The sequence below is a fragment of the Neodiprion virginianus genome, chromosome 3, assembly GCF_021901495.1.
Source record: "Neodiprion virginianus isolate iyNeoVirg1 chromosome 3, iyNeoVirg1.1, whole genome shotgun sequence".
In the NCBI taxonomy this organism is placed as follows: domain Eukaryota; kingdom Metazoa; phylum Arthropoda; class Insecta; order Hymenoptera; family Diprionidae; genus Neodiprion; species Neodiprion virginianus.
In genome coordinates, this window is record NC_060879.1 from 6,414,479 (window position 1) to 6,432,806 (window position 18,328).

An 18,328-nucleotide genomic window follows, 5' to 3' on the forward strand; every position below is an offset into this window, starting at 1 on the left:
TCGTGTCTTATATTATCTACAACCGGACCATAACATAAGTAACTACAAAAAAGTCTTTTTGAAAAAGAAGAACATTTCCCAGCGCCCCACCCGCCAACGATAAATTTTGGAAAAGGGAAAGGATCAAGTATACATATTCATAGCGCCGTATCTAGCAACGTTGAAATAACGGACTTCAACTGTTAGCATGTATTGAGCAGTCGGTCAATCATTACATAGGGGGTTTTCCATATCCCCTCGACAAATGAAAAACCTCCACTAATTTTGATTCGCGTCACGATTCTTGATACGATTATACGGCCTCAAAACGGACTCTTGAATTTCATCAAACTTTTCCCTCCAGCCGTTGATTTTCTATGATTATTCATACCTATATTAAAAATTGATCTTTTTCAAAAATCTCGAAAACTTCTCAAAAATCTTATTTTACATCCGGATTATTTTGACACCCGTCCCATGATGGGTCGGATTTTTCTTCTATTTTTTTCCATTTCTTTCAACATTTTGAACAAACGGAACATCACGTTCCAACGTTCTGAAAATTTTCAAAATATTACCGAAAATTCTATGTTCAAGTTTTGATATTTTTACGTTCAAAAAAACCGAACGAATACCCGGAACTCAGAAATTGCGTTGTATGAATGATCCCTAAAAAAATTGCTTAGATTGTGCACATTGGGTCATTTTACAGGTTGGAGACCCTTCAAGAAGATCATTTTGATCAATTATCCATACTGATGTAAAAGTTTGCCTGGTATATTCAGTCGTTACCCGATTGAGAACGAATTGTGCACTGCAGCCATCGTGCCGTAACATCAGCTGTGCGCTTTGACAAATGCTAAAACAGAAATACCTAATAAATATTAACTGAAAATAAAAAGAACGTTGTTTAGCAAGTGCCGCGCTCTAGAAATAACGTGATAACAACTTGGCATCCTCCAAAATACTCCTAAGATTTATCGTACCGGTAATTATGAATGGTCCAAGACACATCAATTCACGAGGGAAGGACGAACTCGCAAATTACGATCCGAGGACACCAGGTTGACCGTGCACAAGTCAAAAGAGCTGTCGTGACATCCCTAGCCGTTGATAAAGCGGCCGTGCTCCGTTCAAAGTTCGGAGAGCTTTCGCAGGTAAATAAGGGGTGAAGGAATACATTTCTGTTGTTAAAACAGAGTAAAATGCATTTTCTCTAACCAAAATAAAGTCTGGATGCTATAAAGTGGAAAAAAGCGCACTCTAACCGAATATAATGAACTCTGTAAACAACTTTATAGTTTAGACTTTCATCGGCTAGGGTCACTTATACAATCTGTTACACGCTCTCATTTCCTTCGCGACGACTAAAGACTCGTCTTCGGTCTGCAAATTGAATCTCATCTGCGCGCTATTCTTGCTCCATATATGATACCACGTGTGATAGTCACCTAATCTATTCCGCTACTGGAAAACGAAGAAACTGACAGACAGATTCTACTCCAGCGATATCAGATCCCGAGCGATGCTGATGAGGAAAGGCATTTTAATTATACTGAAAGTTTAATTTTCATTTCACTGCGTTTTCAACCATTTTCCTCCGGGACTACCAAAGTCTCCCGTTGCCGCATCTTCCCGAGTCCTTTTCCCAACCTTTCTTACGAGCTGGGTGGAACTCTCTGAATTCAATCAACACCATCGGCACACTTCGCGACCAGGGCTGACGTATTGGAACATCCCACTCCTTTAATGGAGAGAACATGGGCGAGATGCTGCGGAAGTTGAAGACCAGTGATTTCGATTTCTACGAGATCGAGAAGCTGAATGACTCTCACAACAGGGACGTTATCTCGTGAGTACATGCTTTGAATCTTTAGATCGGAAAGCCGTCGGAGTTTGTCGTGAAATGGACGCGAAGTGACGAGTTTAAGGGGTTGGTGAACCAATAGTAGACAAATTCTAGCACTCTCGATGCAAGAAATAAGTAAATATTGAAATCACATTCAAAAATAGATATCGATACTTCATTTGAAATGCTTCAAAATTGGTAAATAATATAAGGATTATGTTCTACGATGACTGATTTCGTCAGGAATATCTCCCTATTACTTGCCACTACAATAGATTGTCTTTCGTTCAATAGTCAATTCAGCACCTATTGGCATTGCTAATCGTTGATCAGAATGAGTATCGGTAGAATGTTGTAAAATCAAGTATTCAACGATGTCGACATCATAAAATAAAAATTCGGGAGAATTGTTTGTAGAAGATAGTTTTCAGAATAAGTTTTGAGAATATGGGTTTTGGACAATCTTGATGAGATTTTAAACGAAGCATCGATATCCATGCTTTTTCTAGAATAATAGTATTTCCTATACTCATATTTTTGAGGAGATCTTCGCAGATTAAAAATGTAGCAATCTGATATAACGACTCGATTTAACACTACCTCGTAATAGAATGATTGAAAAATGTCGTTTTTGGATCAATAAGCTCTTTAAAATGCAGTATCATCATGTACATATTTTGTTTGGAGGCTAACCTGCAGGGGTGCTTGATTGCAGGTGTTACAGAACAAGATTTTTCGGAACTGATAGATAAGCTCTGGGAACTCGTTGTGGGAAATCGTCTGAGTTTCGTACTCAAACATTCATCTGGCCGGGTACTCAGCGTCGCGTTTAATTTTTACACGAGGAATAACCCTCGAATGGAGATGAACTCGATGCTGAGGATATTGTAGCAGTCTTTAGAGCATCTCGAGGAGCCGACCAAGATTGACGGCTGCCCAAAGGCGAGGGACAAATTCTCCACTCTTTATTGATGAGAGCCAAGAGCTGCGTTTTTGCACCTGATGGTTCGATGCCGTTCAAAGACGTCTGATAGTCAATCTACACCTGGAAAAAGGTTTAGCAGAATTTAAGAAGCTGCCCTACAAGTTATTCTTCATTCTTTCGTGCGATGCTTTTAACTCGTCAATTGTTAGTGGGATCCGTATAAAGTAATAATAACGGTTAATCACCTTGTCTGCTTAAGAACATTTTTTTGCAATTTTTTTTAGAATAACAAGTGTTTTGAATAAACCATTTGGTATTATGTATAAGCTGAACTTCCAGTTGAATTGATTGACAGTTTTTTCCAATTACGATTCATCTTTTTCCAATCGACGATTATCTAGCAAAACAAAATGCATTATTTACCAGTTCAACGAGAGCGACGAAAGGTGAGCGAAAATCTTTCCTTTTGTTTCAAAAGCTGATTCTCTATTCAAACACACAGATATTCAGTGATTTCAAGGAAACATGCACTTTAGCTGATCGTGTTTTACAAGATTTTGCCTTGGAACGAGCGTTAAGTCTACAAAGACACGAGAAATAATTTTTTTTTCCAAACGGGTGTAATCAAGTGAATCAGCTTGGGTTGGAGGCCGATTAGCGATTATGTAGTCCACTTCCTATCGGTTAAGTCGGCATTGGGCCTCACCAATGACGCGCCTCGTCTTTGGGCCTCCCCTGCCCTCCCCGCCCTGCTCTACTCACTCGGGCGTTACCCCCACTCCGCGAATTTCGGTCTCGGCCTGCAGTTTACGTGACTCTTGAAGAGGTTTGCAAATTCAGTCGTTAACTGTTCGTGGTCAGAGTTGGATGGTTTTGAAGAGAACCCAAATGCGCTCTCCGTTTGATTGTGTTTTAGTGACGATCTTGAGTTCGAGTGAGTGGTTTTCTTCTGTTCAACTTAACATGAGAAATAATTATTCGAACATGTCATTGTACACAGTTAATTTCAGTCACCGGTGTTACGCCCCGACGTACCGCCTTGGCGTAACTTTTTCAAAACTCCATTTCATTTCATTTCTTTAATTTCTTCAATGCACAGATATTATTTCATTAAAATCTCATATTCTAAGAACAGCAAGTTCCACCCCTCCCAGAAAAAGTCACGTACAGTCCTCGGTATCAGTCAACATTGTATCTTATTTGCCGATACCAAGAACTGCGCTATAGAATTGCTGAGCTAGTAGCAGCGGAGCTCAGCCTAATAATACCTCTCTTTTCAAGGCAAAATTATCATTAATAATTAGCATAAGCTATCCATCCATTGTGAACTAAATTAAAATAGATTACTTATTAAGATGTATGGATGAATGTGTGAACATTGTATGTCAATATCTCTTGTTCATATTTTTAATATGTCACTGACGAGATTGACAACCGAAGGAGGACTCGAGTCGCACTCGAAGTAACATTGTCCATGTGGAAGCGGGAACCGGAAGGTTGCGCTCCAATGGAAAGAGCTGACCCAGGAACACCTCGGGTCGGCTTCGCACTTCATTGGCTATTTACCATCATAACTTAGCTGCAATTGTAGGCTCTTGGACCCTCAGGTCCAAGCAGCCACGTCTTTTCGTCTGTCAAGTCGCGAAGTGCGTGGACGTCAACCCGCATTAGCCCTTTTCGAGTAATAGTAGCGTACGGAAAATCTTAGTTGTGACGGACCTAAAATCTCTTGCTAATCCGTCAACTCGAGAATTCATATTATCTTGTGATTTGAAAAGACTCACTTATCTCCAACCTTCCAAATTATTTCCGGTTCTTTACTATTTCTTATATCTTCGAAAATAGACATTCTTATGATGTTCTGTTTCCTTCAAATTAAACCAAGTTTGGCCCAGATTCAATCCGGATCTGGTGACATCGAGCATTTACTTTAACAATCAAGAACTTCATTACTTTCGCAAAAGAATCATTTAGATAATAATAATTCAAACCATTGTAACAGGAATATAGGACAATCGTATATAACTCAACGTTAGAGTCGAAATCCCTATTTATAAGGTATCCGCGGTTAATAAATAGCTTCCGAGTCACTTGGAGTCATTTAAATATTACGCGCCGTTACGCCATATTGACTCGAGGCGAATAGGGTACAGTCATTCAAATTCAGGCTAGCGCGCAGGCGTCAAATTGTCGAGCGAATTATCGATCCCAGCCACGTGCGGCAGGAGCCGAGACACTTCTATGTCAGCTTCAGTGGGTAGCGTTTGCGTGGTTTGAATCTTGTGTCAACCCCGTGCCTATTACACGATTTTGTAATCGACTTTTGTGTCGACATTTGTACGTGACAATTACATAGTTTGACTCTTGTGTCAACCTTATTGTTAGTGCAGTATATTTTGTGACTTGACTATTGTGTTAATTCCGTACAGTTTAACTCTTGTGTCAACTAGTACGTAGTATTTTCTTGTAATTTGACTGTGGAATCAATTCCATCGTAATCGCGAGAGTCGGATTTCGACAAAAATTTGTAAGTACAAATAAACTTGTATATTCTGTCAAATTCTTTCTTCTATGCTCTTGGAAATTTGGATTCTCCCTTCCTCGGGTCCCCAAATGAACTCCCTTGCGAATAGAGTCTATAAATAAAACTATTATTGTTATTTGTTAGCCAACTGAGCTTAGCCGTTATTTCGTTTTCGTTAATTTTGATAATTAACTGGCGCCCAACATAATATAATAAAATTGTCTGAGCATCGACAGCACTTGACCCAGGCCGCGTCGAGTAGAAGCAATTTGAAATAAAATATAGTTCAGTATAAATCGTCAATAATCTTGATAAATTATTAAACAAATAGAAGGGAGTGAGTTGCTTCTGTCTCACCATCTTATATCAAAGCCGGGAGTGAAACATTCCGACATTTATTGTGAACAGTAACTTGTTGATAATCAACCTATCGAAATCAATCAAGACTGAGAGACCGGGTTCATCGTTTCCAATATCATCCATCCACCCCTAAAAACTCAAGGTGAGGCCCTGGTCCAGAATACTACTGACGCAGACCGACACGATCCGACGGCTCTCAATCTCGTCACCACAGGAACACATCTGAAGATAAGTCAATCCGAGTGCTGATCTCCAACATCGAACGAATTCTTGTTTTCACCTTTCTAATCAAAATTTACTATTGCAATATCCATTCAAAAGCAAGACTAGAGTTGGTGGCTAGCTTCACTAACCCCAAATTAGATCAAACGTATTGTTTCCAAGATTTGAACACGATTTGAAATAACAGCAACAAAGTATTGGTGTCCAGCTATAGACAATTCTCTTGGGAATTCCGAGAATTATTCTCCAGTCTTCAGCTGGGCCCCCACTTCATAATTATTATAGGCCATGAGCAATTGAAATTCTTGACATGAATTATATACCAACTGCATGTTAATTTAAGTTTGAGATGATTTAAAAAGAAAGATACAATATCAAATAATCACGACCAGCTAGTTATAAGGATCGATCAGGATATATGTTCTGGGTGTCAAATAATAATGTCATTTAGAATAGAATAACTTAATCTTTTACCAGTCGAATCATTTCAGACCATTTATTTTGAAAGACGACCTTGTCCAATTTTCATTATTATAAATGAGCCTCAACAATTTAAGCAAGCCTCACAGACCTGTACAGGACTATAGCAACACGATCCTACAAATTACCGGCTTATCGAGAGGTAGGTCTTTCCTAGTTTTGATTTTTATTCATCGTCGTAACGGGGAAGCATCTTTATCATTAAGTATTACCGCTCAGCACACGCTCACCCCCACGTAACATTAGCCTTACTTTTTGCCGATTTTTGGGTCCGAAAATTTTTGGTCTCAGATTCGATTCAAATAACCCTTACCTGACTAATTGGAGCCCCAAAAACTGAGAAAACGCAGCGAGAAGAGCGTGGGATTAACAGGAGAGAGATAAGGAAGGAAGAAGCACCTTCTGAAATATGTCGAAAATACTGGTTCTCGTTTTTTGGCTGTAACTTTTGATGCGTCGATCGCAGCGTATTGGGACTGCGCCCAATCGATTTTTCTCGCAAAATTACGTCGGAATAGTGCATGAACGAATTTATTCCAGCACTTTTCGAAATCGCGAAAATTTTCGCCAAAAATGCAAAGTGGTTAGCCTTACTTTATCTTCATTTTTGGAGCCGCAAATTTTTGGTCTCACATTCGATTCAAATGACCCTCACCTGACGAATTGGACTCCTAGGAACTGAGAAAACGCAGCGAAAAGAGCGTGGGATCAACAGGTGAGAAACGACGAAGGGAAAAGCACCTGCTGAAATATGTCGAAAATACTGGTTCTCGTTTTTTGGCTGAAACTTCTGATTATTGGATCGCAGCGTATTGGGACTGCGCCCAAACGAATTTTCTCGCATAATTACGTCGAAATAGCGCACCTAAAAATTCATGTTAGCACTTTTCAAAATCGCGAAAATTTTCGCAAGAATGGAAAACCTCACTTCTCTGCCGATTTTTGAACGGTTAACATTTACAAGATATTCTGCAAATCGGCTCCTGAGATTGTATCTTACAAATTCGTTATTCACATGCTTAGTTGTACTGAAGTTTGAAGGTTCTGAATGTGAGATTTCTGTGATTCAGAATGATCTATCAGAGAGAAAGAGTTCGCGAAACAAAACTAACATTCCCGTCAGGTTACTCAAAATCACGTTTACATTTACATTTCATATCGACTTTTGTCGCAGGTCGATATTTCAGATCTTATTAAGATTCTATTTTGGCGAAACTGGTGTCTCCACAAGTACGTATTACAGATTCAATGTACGGATAGAACTCATTGCTTATCGGCGCAGTCTGGGATTCCGTTACCAATTTATTACTACCAGAGATGAGTAGGGAGATCTCCAACGCTCGGCTTTTCGTGATACCAGCTAGGTTGGAGCGTCGACGTGACACCTAGGCGGCCACGCACCGAAGGTGGCCCATTTCCGACCTGACACCTAGGCGACCATGCACCGAAGGTGGCCCACAATCGTGCATATATAGATATACTCGGTTGCTCGAGCAAGCGGTTGCCAATCGCATCCTTGTCCCCGCTCGCACAAATCTTTCCAGGAATGCAAGAATTGGGATTTTTTTGTTTCAATTATGAATGTCAGCGAATAAAAGTATCTCCAGATTTGATAAATTTTGGATTCAATTAGCGGACGCTGAACCAAAATAATTAACCATTCCCAGCCCGAATACTTTTTTTTTTTTTTTAATAAATATTATTTTTTTATTGATATGAAAATATGTGACGCCTGGTGTTCTCGAATATTTGTACACGCAGTCTATGGAAAAATACACGAAGCCAGCTCGATAACATTTATGCAAAATGTGCAATGGGCAAGTGGTTGGAGGAATTTTTTTTTTCTCGAACTGAATCTTCCAGAGAACCATCAGCGAATTCCAAGCAAGCTCCATAAACATACCGAGCAAACGCGCGATCACGGACGTAGCTGTGGTGTGGCTGAGTGGATACCACATGAGGATGAATTTTCAATCACAGGTTTTTGCGCGAAGTTTTCCTGTATTTAAGTTAATTACTGCTGCCTTTGCTATAATACTGCATTCAAGTCTTAAACAAAACACTAAAAAATAAGTTGACCACTTAATGTAAAACAAAATGTTAGATTGAGCTTAAAATTTAAGCCGGAGTTACATAAACTAAGATAATTACAAGTGCAATATTGTAAACATTGAGCATTTATTGTTCATCTAAATAAATATGGTTTCCTCCTCAAAAAAAAAAAAAAAAAAACCATTAGGATGGAGTGATGCGGGACACGGGTTCGATCGCAGTTCACTCTTTTTTTTTTTTTTTTTTTTTAAATTCAATCCCGGCTTTTTTTTTTGTATTTTCGGAGAGAAGAAACAAATCAAAGAAAGAAAATTTTGAGAGCCGGTCGATTTTTTCCTTCTTTCCGTTTGCTTTTTTTTTACTGAACCCACCTTTTTTGTAGTGGGGGTAACCCAGACGAGAACAAATAATTGAAACAATAAAATTCCGAGAGCGAATCGATTTGTTCCCCGTTTTTGGCGCCTCTTTTTCGATAAGGAAAAGTTTTGACAGTAATGTAAAATAGAGATTACTAAACACAAATGTATTGTTTTTTAATAACACCGGCCCACAAAAAAAAAAGTGGTCTGTACTTTTGACCGGACCTACCTATCTTTATGTATTTTGACGCGCTCAATCAGAATCTGAAGTCAGTTTTGCCCGTACACCACCCTCAAAATTTTGAGTAAATTGCAAAAAACCATAATAATCGCCAAAAATTAGCATTTTTGGTAAGAAAAAAATTTATGGAAGTATAGACCAAGTATGATTTTTATGCATTTTGGTCCGCTAAACCCAAATCGGAAGTTTATAACTTTTGAAATGTCCTACCATTTCCGAACACCTCCAACCATCCTATTTACCTATATTACTAGATTAGCTATTATATGAAAAGAGAAGAATTATTCACTTCGAAATGGGATTCTATTCGACGCGCGCTCGATGTATTCCATAACATTAGTATTCATAATTATTTCAACAACTTTTCATTTGCTCTCTCGATCTTGAATTTTCGTAGGCATATAACCAAAACGCTGTTCTAGCTAGTCGAGAGTGAAGTATCTACGTTGGGTAGAGAAGCAAAATTGTTTTTCGAAAAGTATTCGGATGGAAAAAAATTCAGAGTAACTGTAATACATCACGGATGCGCTAATTTTGAACGAGATGAAATGGATGCTTCGTATATGAGATAGTATTTAACGCTGCGTAGTGATTTAAAGACCTAAAAAGGTGATAGGAAGAGAAAGAACGAAGCTTCTTAACACTTCGAGTGTATTTTAACACACATTTGAAAGATGCGAGCAAAATTTTTCATCATCCAACTGTCGCAGAACGGCAGCGTTATCGGCTGACCCGTTAAGTAAAGGATATATCTTCAGTCAACGGCTGACCATCGAAGGGCCTGGCCGCTTGAGTCTGGAATCGGCAGGACAGATAAGGTGTGTATTTCTTGTATGAAATGTGAACACTAGAATCATTATACATCATATCATATCATCATATATCATACATCATACATCGTACATCATACATCATACATCATACATCATACATCATCATACCTAGTATTACAGTTCGAAACCAAAGTTTGAATTTTCGGATGTTCGGAAAGTGACGTCACCAATCTAAAATCGGCTAGCCGAGTTCCTCAGTCTGGTAACAACCGCGCAGTAGAGCGGACGGTTGAGAGTCGCGCTCCGCAAACTTCGAGTACCGGGTTCTCAACCTCCCGGATCCCGCGCTTCGGGTCCGCTACGTATTTCGAGTACCGGGTTCTCAACCTCCCGGATCCCGCGCTTCGGGTCCGCTACGCGGTGAAACTCGTATTCCAGGATAAGCGCTTCGTGGTTCCTGGTTCATGTTTACAATAAATTATTTCAATTCGTTTTTCGCGCAACCCCAAATTCGGTAGCTGTCAGTCCGCTTATAAAATTTCTCGACTTCCAGGATAAGCGCTTCGTGGTTCCTGGTTCATGTTTACAATAAATTATTTCAATTCGTTTTTCGCGCAACCCCAAATTCGGTAGCTGTCAGTCCGCTAATAAAATTTCTCGACTTCCAGGATAAGCGCTCCGTGGTTCCTGGTTCATGTTTACAATAAATTATTTCAATTCGTTTTTCGCGCAAGCTGAAATTCAGTAGCTGTCAGTCCGCTAATAAAATTTCTCGACTTCCAGGGTAAGCGCTCCGTGGTTCCTGGTTCATGTTTACAATAAATTATTTCAATTCGTTTTTCGCGCACGCCCAAATTCAGTAGCTGTCGGTGCGCTAATAAAATTTCTCGACTTCCAGGATAACCGCTCCGTGGTTCCTGGTTCATGTTTACAATAAATTATTTCAATTCGTTTTTCGCGAACGCCCATATTCGGTAGCTGTCAGTCCGCTGATAAAATTTCTCGACTTCCAGGATAAGCGCTCCGTGGTTCCTGGTTCATGTTTACAATAAATTATTTCAATTCGTTTTTCGCGCAACCCCAAATTCGGTAGCTGTCAGTCCGCTAATAAAATTTCTCGACTTCCAGGATAAGCGCTCCGTGGTTCCTGGTTCATGTTTACAATAAATTATTTCAATTCGTTTTTCGCGCACGCCCAAATTCAGTAGCTGTCGGTGCGCTAATAAAATTTCTCGACTTCCAGGGTAAGCGCTCCGTGGTTCCTGGTTCATGTTTACAATAAATTATTTCAATTCGTTTTTCGCGCACGCCCAAATTCAGTAGCTGTCAGTCCGCTGATAAAATTTCTCGACTTCCAGGATAAGCGCTCCGTGGTTCCTGGTTCATGTTTACAATAAATTATTTCAATTCGTTTTCCGCGCAACCCCAAATTCGGTAGCTGTCAGTCCGCTAATAAAATTTCTCGACTTCCAGGATAAGCGCTCCGTGGTTCCTGGTTCATGTTCACAATAAATTATTTCAATTCGTTTTTCGCGCAAGCTGAAATTCAGTAGCTGTCAGTCCGCTAATAAAATTTCTCGACTTCCAGGATAAGCGCTCCGTGGTTCCTGGTTCATGTTCACAATAAATTATTTCAATTCGTTTTTCGCGCACGCCCAAATTCAGTAGCTGTCGGTGCGCTAATAAAATTTCTCGACTTCCAGGATAACCGCTCCGTGGTTCCTGGTTCATGTTTACAATAAATTATTTCAATTCGTTTTTCGCGCACGCCCAAATTCAGTAGCTGTCAGTCCGCTGATAAAATTTCTCGACTTCCAGGATAAGCGCTCCGTGGTTCCTGGTTCATGTTTACAATAAATTATTTCAATTCGTTTTCCGCGCACGCCCAAATTCAGTAGCTGTCGGTGCGCTAATAAAATTTCTATAACTTTACAATCTTTTCATAATCTTTTTGGTAAAATATGTCGTTAAAAAAATTATATCAAACCTTACACATTATTTTTGATTTGTTCTTACGCTGAAAATATTTATTAGTATTCGAGGTATAACTCGAGGTGGTTGGCGGTTTTCGTTGGAGGTAGTTAGGGGTGGTTGCGGGTAATCTCGGTGATTTAGGAGGAGGGGGACGAGGATTTGTGCTCGGTGAGTAAAACACTTTTATAATATTTCATGGCAATTGTAATTATATTTTATCTGAAATTTTTCAAACTTCTCATGTTTACATTGAATTATTTCAATTCATTTCTTGCGCAAGCACAAATTCAGTAGCTATGAATAAGCTTATACAATTTATTATATTATTAATTAATTGATTAATATTCCTATAATATTTAATGGCAATTGTAATTATATTTCATCTGGAATATTACAAACTTGTCACGTTTACAATAAATTATTTCAATTCATTTTTCGTGCAAGCACATATTTAGTAGCTATGAATAATCTTATACAATTTATTATATTATTAATTAATTATTTAATCAATAACTTAATCATATTAATCCTTACACAAAATTTTCGATGTGTTCTTATACTGAAAATATTTATTACTATTCAAGGTATAACCTGAGGTGGTTGAAGGTGGTCGGAGGTGGACGAGGAGGAGGACGAGGAGGGCGAGGATTTGTGCTGGGTGAGTAAAACACGTTTATAATATTTGATGGCAATTGTAATTATATTTCATCTGAAATATTACAAACTTGTCACGTTTACAATAAATTATTTCAATTCATTTTTCGTGCAAGCACATATTCAGTAGCTATGAATAATCTTGTACAATTTATTATATTATTAATTAATTGATTAAATACATTAATCCTTACACAATATTTTTGATGTGTTCCTATACTAAAAATATTCATTACTATTCCAGGTATCACCCGAGGTGGTCGGAGGTGGACGAGGAGGAGGACGAGGTGGACCAGGAGGAGGACGAGGAGGAGGCGGGGTGGGTCGTGGGAGAGGACCTCTCCTCTCCTCAGAGGAGGGGTGGGGGGGGGCAGGGAAGTGGGAGAGGTGGGCGGGGAGGGGGAAGGGACGGGAAGGGAAGGGAAAGGAAGGGGGGGGAGGGTGGCGGGGCGCGGGGAGGGCGGGAGAGCGGGCGGGCGGGTGGGCGGGCGGGTGGGCGGGAGGGAGGGAGGGAGGGCGGGCAGGTGGGAGGGAGAGAGTGGAGAACGAATGTCGATGCGAGCCCGTTAGAGTTAATAGAGCAGTACACCCCCACCCCCCGCCCCGCGCCCTCCCTCCCTCCCTCCCACCCACCCTCCCTCCCTCCCTCCCTCCCTCCCTCCCCCCACCCCGCCACCCACCCGACCCCTCCCCTTCCCTTCCCTTCCCGTCCCTTCCCCCTTCCCGCCCACCTCTCCCACTTCCCTGCCCCTCCCCCTCCCCTCCTCTGAGGAGAGGAGTGGTCCTCTGCCACGACCCACCCCGCCTCCTCCTCGTCCTCCTCCTGGTCCACCTCGTCCTCCTCCTCGTCCACCTCCGACCATCTCCAACCACCGCCAACCACCTCGGGTTATACCTGGAATAGTAATGAATATTTTCAGTATGGGAACACATCAAAAATATTGTATAAGGATTAATATAATTAATTAATTAATTAATAATATAATATATTGTATAAGATTAATCATAGCTACTGAATATGTGCTTGCACGAGAAATGTATTGAAATAATTTATTGTAAACGTGACAATTTTGTAATATTTCAGATGAAATATAATTACAATTGCCGTTAAATATTATAAGAATATTAATTAATTAATTAATAATATAATAAATTGTATAAGCTTATTCATAGCTACTGAATATGTGCTTGCGCGAAAAATGAATTGAAATAATTTTATGTAACCATGACTAGTTTGAAATATTTTAGATAAAATATAATTACAATTGCCATCAAATATTATAAAAGTGTTTTACTCACCGAGCACAAATCCTCGTCCTCCTCGTCCTCCTCCTCGTCCAACTCCGAACACCTTCAACCACCGCCAATCACCTACAACAACCACCGATATCCACCACAGGTATACCTGCCATAATAATAAAGATTTTCAGTATATGAACACATCAAAAATATTGTGTAAGAATTAATCTAATTAATTAATTAATTGATAGTAGAATAAATTTAACTACCGCATTTATAGCTACTGAATTTGTGCTTGCGCGAAGAATGAATCGAAATAATTTATTGTAAAGATGACAAGTTTGAAAAAGATTAGATGAAATATAATTACAATTGCCATCGAATATTATAAAAATGTTAAACTCACCGAGCACAAATCCTCGTCCCCCTCCTCCGGAATCACCTTGATTACCCGCAACCACCCCTAACCTCCCCCAACGACCACCGCCAACCACCTCGAGTTATACCTCGAATACTAATAAACATTTTCAGCATGAGAACAAATCAAAGATAATGTGTAAGGTTTAATATAATTTTTTTATCGACATATTTTACCAAAAAGATTATGAGAAGATTATAAAGTTATAGAAATTTTATTAGCGTGCTGACAGCTACTGAATTTCAGCTTGCGCGAAAAACGATTTGAAATAATTTACTGTAAACATGAACCAGGAACCACGGAGCGCTTACCCTGGAAGTCGAGAAATTTTATTAGCGGACTGACAGCTACTGAATTTCAGCTTGCGCGAAAAACGAATTGAAATAATTTATTGTAAACATGAACCAGGAACCACGGAGCGCTTATCCTGGAAGTCGAGAAATTTTATTAGCGGACTGACAGCTACCGAATTTGGGGTTGCGCGGAAAACGAATTGAAATAATTTATTGTAAACATGAACCAGGAACCACGGAGCGCTTATCCTGGAAGTCGAGAAATTTTATTAGCGTACTGACAGCTACTGAATTTCGGCTTGCGCGAAAAACGAATTGAAATAATTCATTGTAAACATGAACCAGGAACCACGGAGCGCTTATCCTGGAAGTCGAGAAATTTTATTAGCGGACTGACAGCTACTGAATTTCGGCTTGCGCGAAAAACGAATTGAAATAATTCATTGTAAACATGAACCAGGAACCACGGAGCGCTTATCCTGGAAGTCGAGAAATTTTATTAGCGTACTGACAGCTACTGAATTTCGGCTTGCGCGAAAAACGAATTGAAATAATTTATTGTAAACATGAACCAGGAACCACGGAGCGCTTATCCTGGAAGTCGAGAAATTTTATTAGCGGACTGACAGCTACTGAATTTGGGGTTGCGCGAAAAACGAATTGAAATAATTTATTGTAAACATGAACCAGGAACCACGGAGCGCTTATCCTGGAAGTCGAGAAATTTTATTAGCGTACTGACAGCTACTGAATTTCGGCTTGCGCGAAAAACGAATTGAAATAATTTATTGTAAACATGAACCAGGAACCACGGAGCGCTTATCCTGGAAGTCGAGAAATTTTATTAGCGGACTGACAGCTACTGAATTTGGGGTTGCGCGAAAAACGAATTGAAATAATTTATTGTAAACATGAACCAGGAACCACGGAGCGCTTATCCTGGAAGTCGAGAAATTTTATTAGCGGACTGACAGCTACTGAATATGGGCTTGCGCGAAAAACGAATTGAAATAATTTATTGTAAACATGAACCAGGAACCACGGAGCGCTTATCCTGGAAGTCGAGAAATTTTATTAGCGTACTGACAGCTACTGAATTTCGGCTTGCGCGAAAAACGAATTGAAATAATTTATTGTAAACATGAACCAGGAACCACGGAGCGCTTATCCTGGAAGTCGAGAAATTTTATTAGCGGACTGACAGCTACTGAATTTGGGGTTGCGCGAAAAACGAATTGAAATAATTTATTGTAAACATGAACCAGGAACCACGGAGCGCTTATCCTGGAAGTCGAGAAATTTTATTAGCGTACTGACAGCTACTGAATTTCGGCTTGCGCGAAAAACGAATTGAAATAATTTATTGTAAACATGAACCAGGAACCACGGAGCGCTTATCCTGGAAGTCGAGAAATTTTATTAGCGGACTGACAGCTACTGAATTTGGGGTTGCGCGAAAAACGAATTGAAATAATTTATTGTAAACATGAACCAGGAACCACGGAGCGCTTATCCTGGAAGTCGAGAAATTTTATTAGCGGACTGACAGCTACTGAATATGGGCTTGCGCGAAAAACGAATTGAAATAATTTATTGTAAACATGAACCAGGAACCACGGAGCGCTTATCCTGGAAGTCGAGAAATTTAATTAGCGGACTGACAGCAACTGAATTTGGGGTTGCGCGAAAAACGAATTGAAATAATTTATTGTAAACATGAACCAGGAACCACGGAGCGCCTATCCTGGAAGTCGAGAAATTTTATTAGCGGACTGACAGCTACTGAATTTGGGGTTGCGCGAAAAACGAATTGAAATAATTTATTGTAAACATGAACCAGGAACCACGGAGCGCTTATCCTGGAAGTCGAGAAATTTTATTAGCGTACTGACAGCTACTGAATTTCGGCTTGCGCGAAAAACGAATTGAAATAATTTATTGTAAACATGAACCAGGAACCACGGAGCGCTTATCCTGGAAGTCGAGAAATTTTATTAGCGGACTGACAGCTACCGAATTTGGGGTTGCGCGAAAAACGAATTGAAATAATTTATTGTAAACATGAACCAGGAACCACGGAGCGCTTATCCTGGAAGTCGAGAAATTTTATTAGCGGACTGACAGCTACCGAATTTGGGGTTGCGCGAAAAACGAATTGAAATAATTTATTGTAAACATGAACCAGGAACCACGAAGCGCTTATCCTGGAAGTCGAGAAATTTTATAAGCGGACTGACAGCTACCGAATTTGGGGTTGCGCGAAAAACGAATTGAAATAATTTATTGTAAACATGAACCAGGAACCACGAAGCGCTTATCCTGGAATACGAGTTTCACCGCGTAGCGGACCCGAAGCGCGGGATCCGGGAGGTTGAGAACCCGGTACTCGAAATACGTAGCGGACCCGAAGCGCGGGATCCGGGAGGTTGAGAACCCGGTACTCGAAGTTTGCGGAGCGCGACTCTCAACCGTCCGCTCTACTGCGCGGTTGTTACCAGACTGAGGAACTCGGCTAGCCGATTTTAGATTGGTGACGTCACTTTCCGAACATCCGAAAATTCAAACTTTGGTTTCGAACTGTAATACTAGGTATGATGATGTATGATGTATGATGTATGATGTATGATGTACGATGTATGATGTATGATATATGATGATATGATATGATGTATAATGATTCTAGTGTTCACATTTCATACAAGAAATACACACCTTATCTGTCCTGCCGATTCCAGACTCAAGCGGCCAGGCCCTTCGATGGTCAGCCGTTGACTGAAGATATATCCTTTACTTAACGGGTCAGCCGATAACGCTGCCGTTCTGCGACAGTTGGATGATGAAAAATTTTGCTCGCATCTTTCAAATGTGTGTTAAAATACACTCGAAGTGTTAAGAAGCTTCGTTCTTTCTCTTCCTATCACCTTTTTAGGTCTTTAAATCACTACGCAGCGTTAAATACTATCTCATATACGAAGCATCCATTTCATCTCGTTCAAAATTAGCGCATCCGTGATGTATTACAGTTACTCTGAATTTTTTTCCATCCGAATACTTTTCGAAAAACAATTTTGCTTCTCTACCCAACGTAGATACTTCACTCTCGACTAGCTAGAACAGCGTTTTGGTTATATGCCTACGAAAATTCAAGATCGAGAGAGCAAATGAAAAGTTGTTGAAATAATTATGAATACTAATGTTATGGAATACATCGAGCGCGCGTCGAATAGAATCCCATTTCGAAGTGAATAATTCTTCTCTTTTCATATAATAGCTAATCTAGTAATATAGGTAAATAGGATGGTTGGAGGTGTTCGGAAATGGTAGGACATTTCAAAAGTTATAAACTTCCGATTTGGGTTTAGCGGACCAAAATGCATAAAAATCATACTTGGTCTATACTTCCATAAATTTTTTTCTTACCAAAAATGCTAATTTTTGGCGATTATTATGGTTTTTTGCAATTTACTCAAAATTTTGAGGGTGGTGTACGGGCAAAACTGACTTCAGATTCTGATTGAGCGCGTCAAAATACATAAAGATAGGTAGGTCCGGTCAAAAGTACAGACCACTTTTTTTTTTGTGGGCCGGTGTTATTAAAAAACAATACATTTGTGTTTAGTAATCTCTATTTTACATTACTGTCAAAACTTTTCCTTATCGAAAAAGAGGCGCCAAAAACGGGGAACAAATCGATTCGCTCTCGGAATTTTATTGTTTCAATTATTTGTTCTCGTCTGGGTTACCCCCACTACAAAAAAGGTGGGTTCAGTAAAAAAAAAGCAAACGGAAAGAAGGAAAAAATCGACCGGCTCTCAAAATTTTCTTTCTTTGATTTGTTTCTTCTCTCCGAAAATACAAAAAAAAAAGCCGGGATTGAATTTAAAAAAAAAAAAAAAAAAAAAGAGTGAACTGCGATCGAACCCGTGTCCCGCATCACTCCATCCTAATGGTTTTTTTTTTTTTTTTTTTGAGGAGGAAACCATATT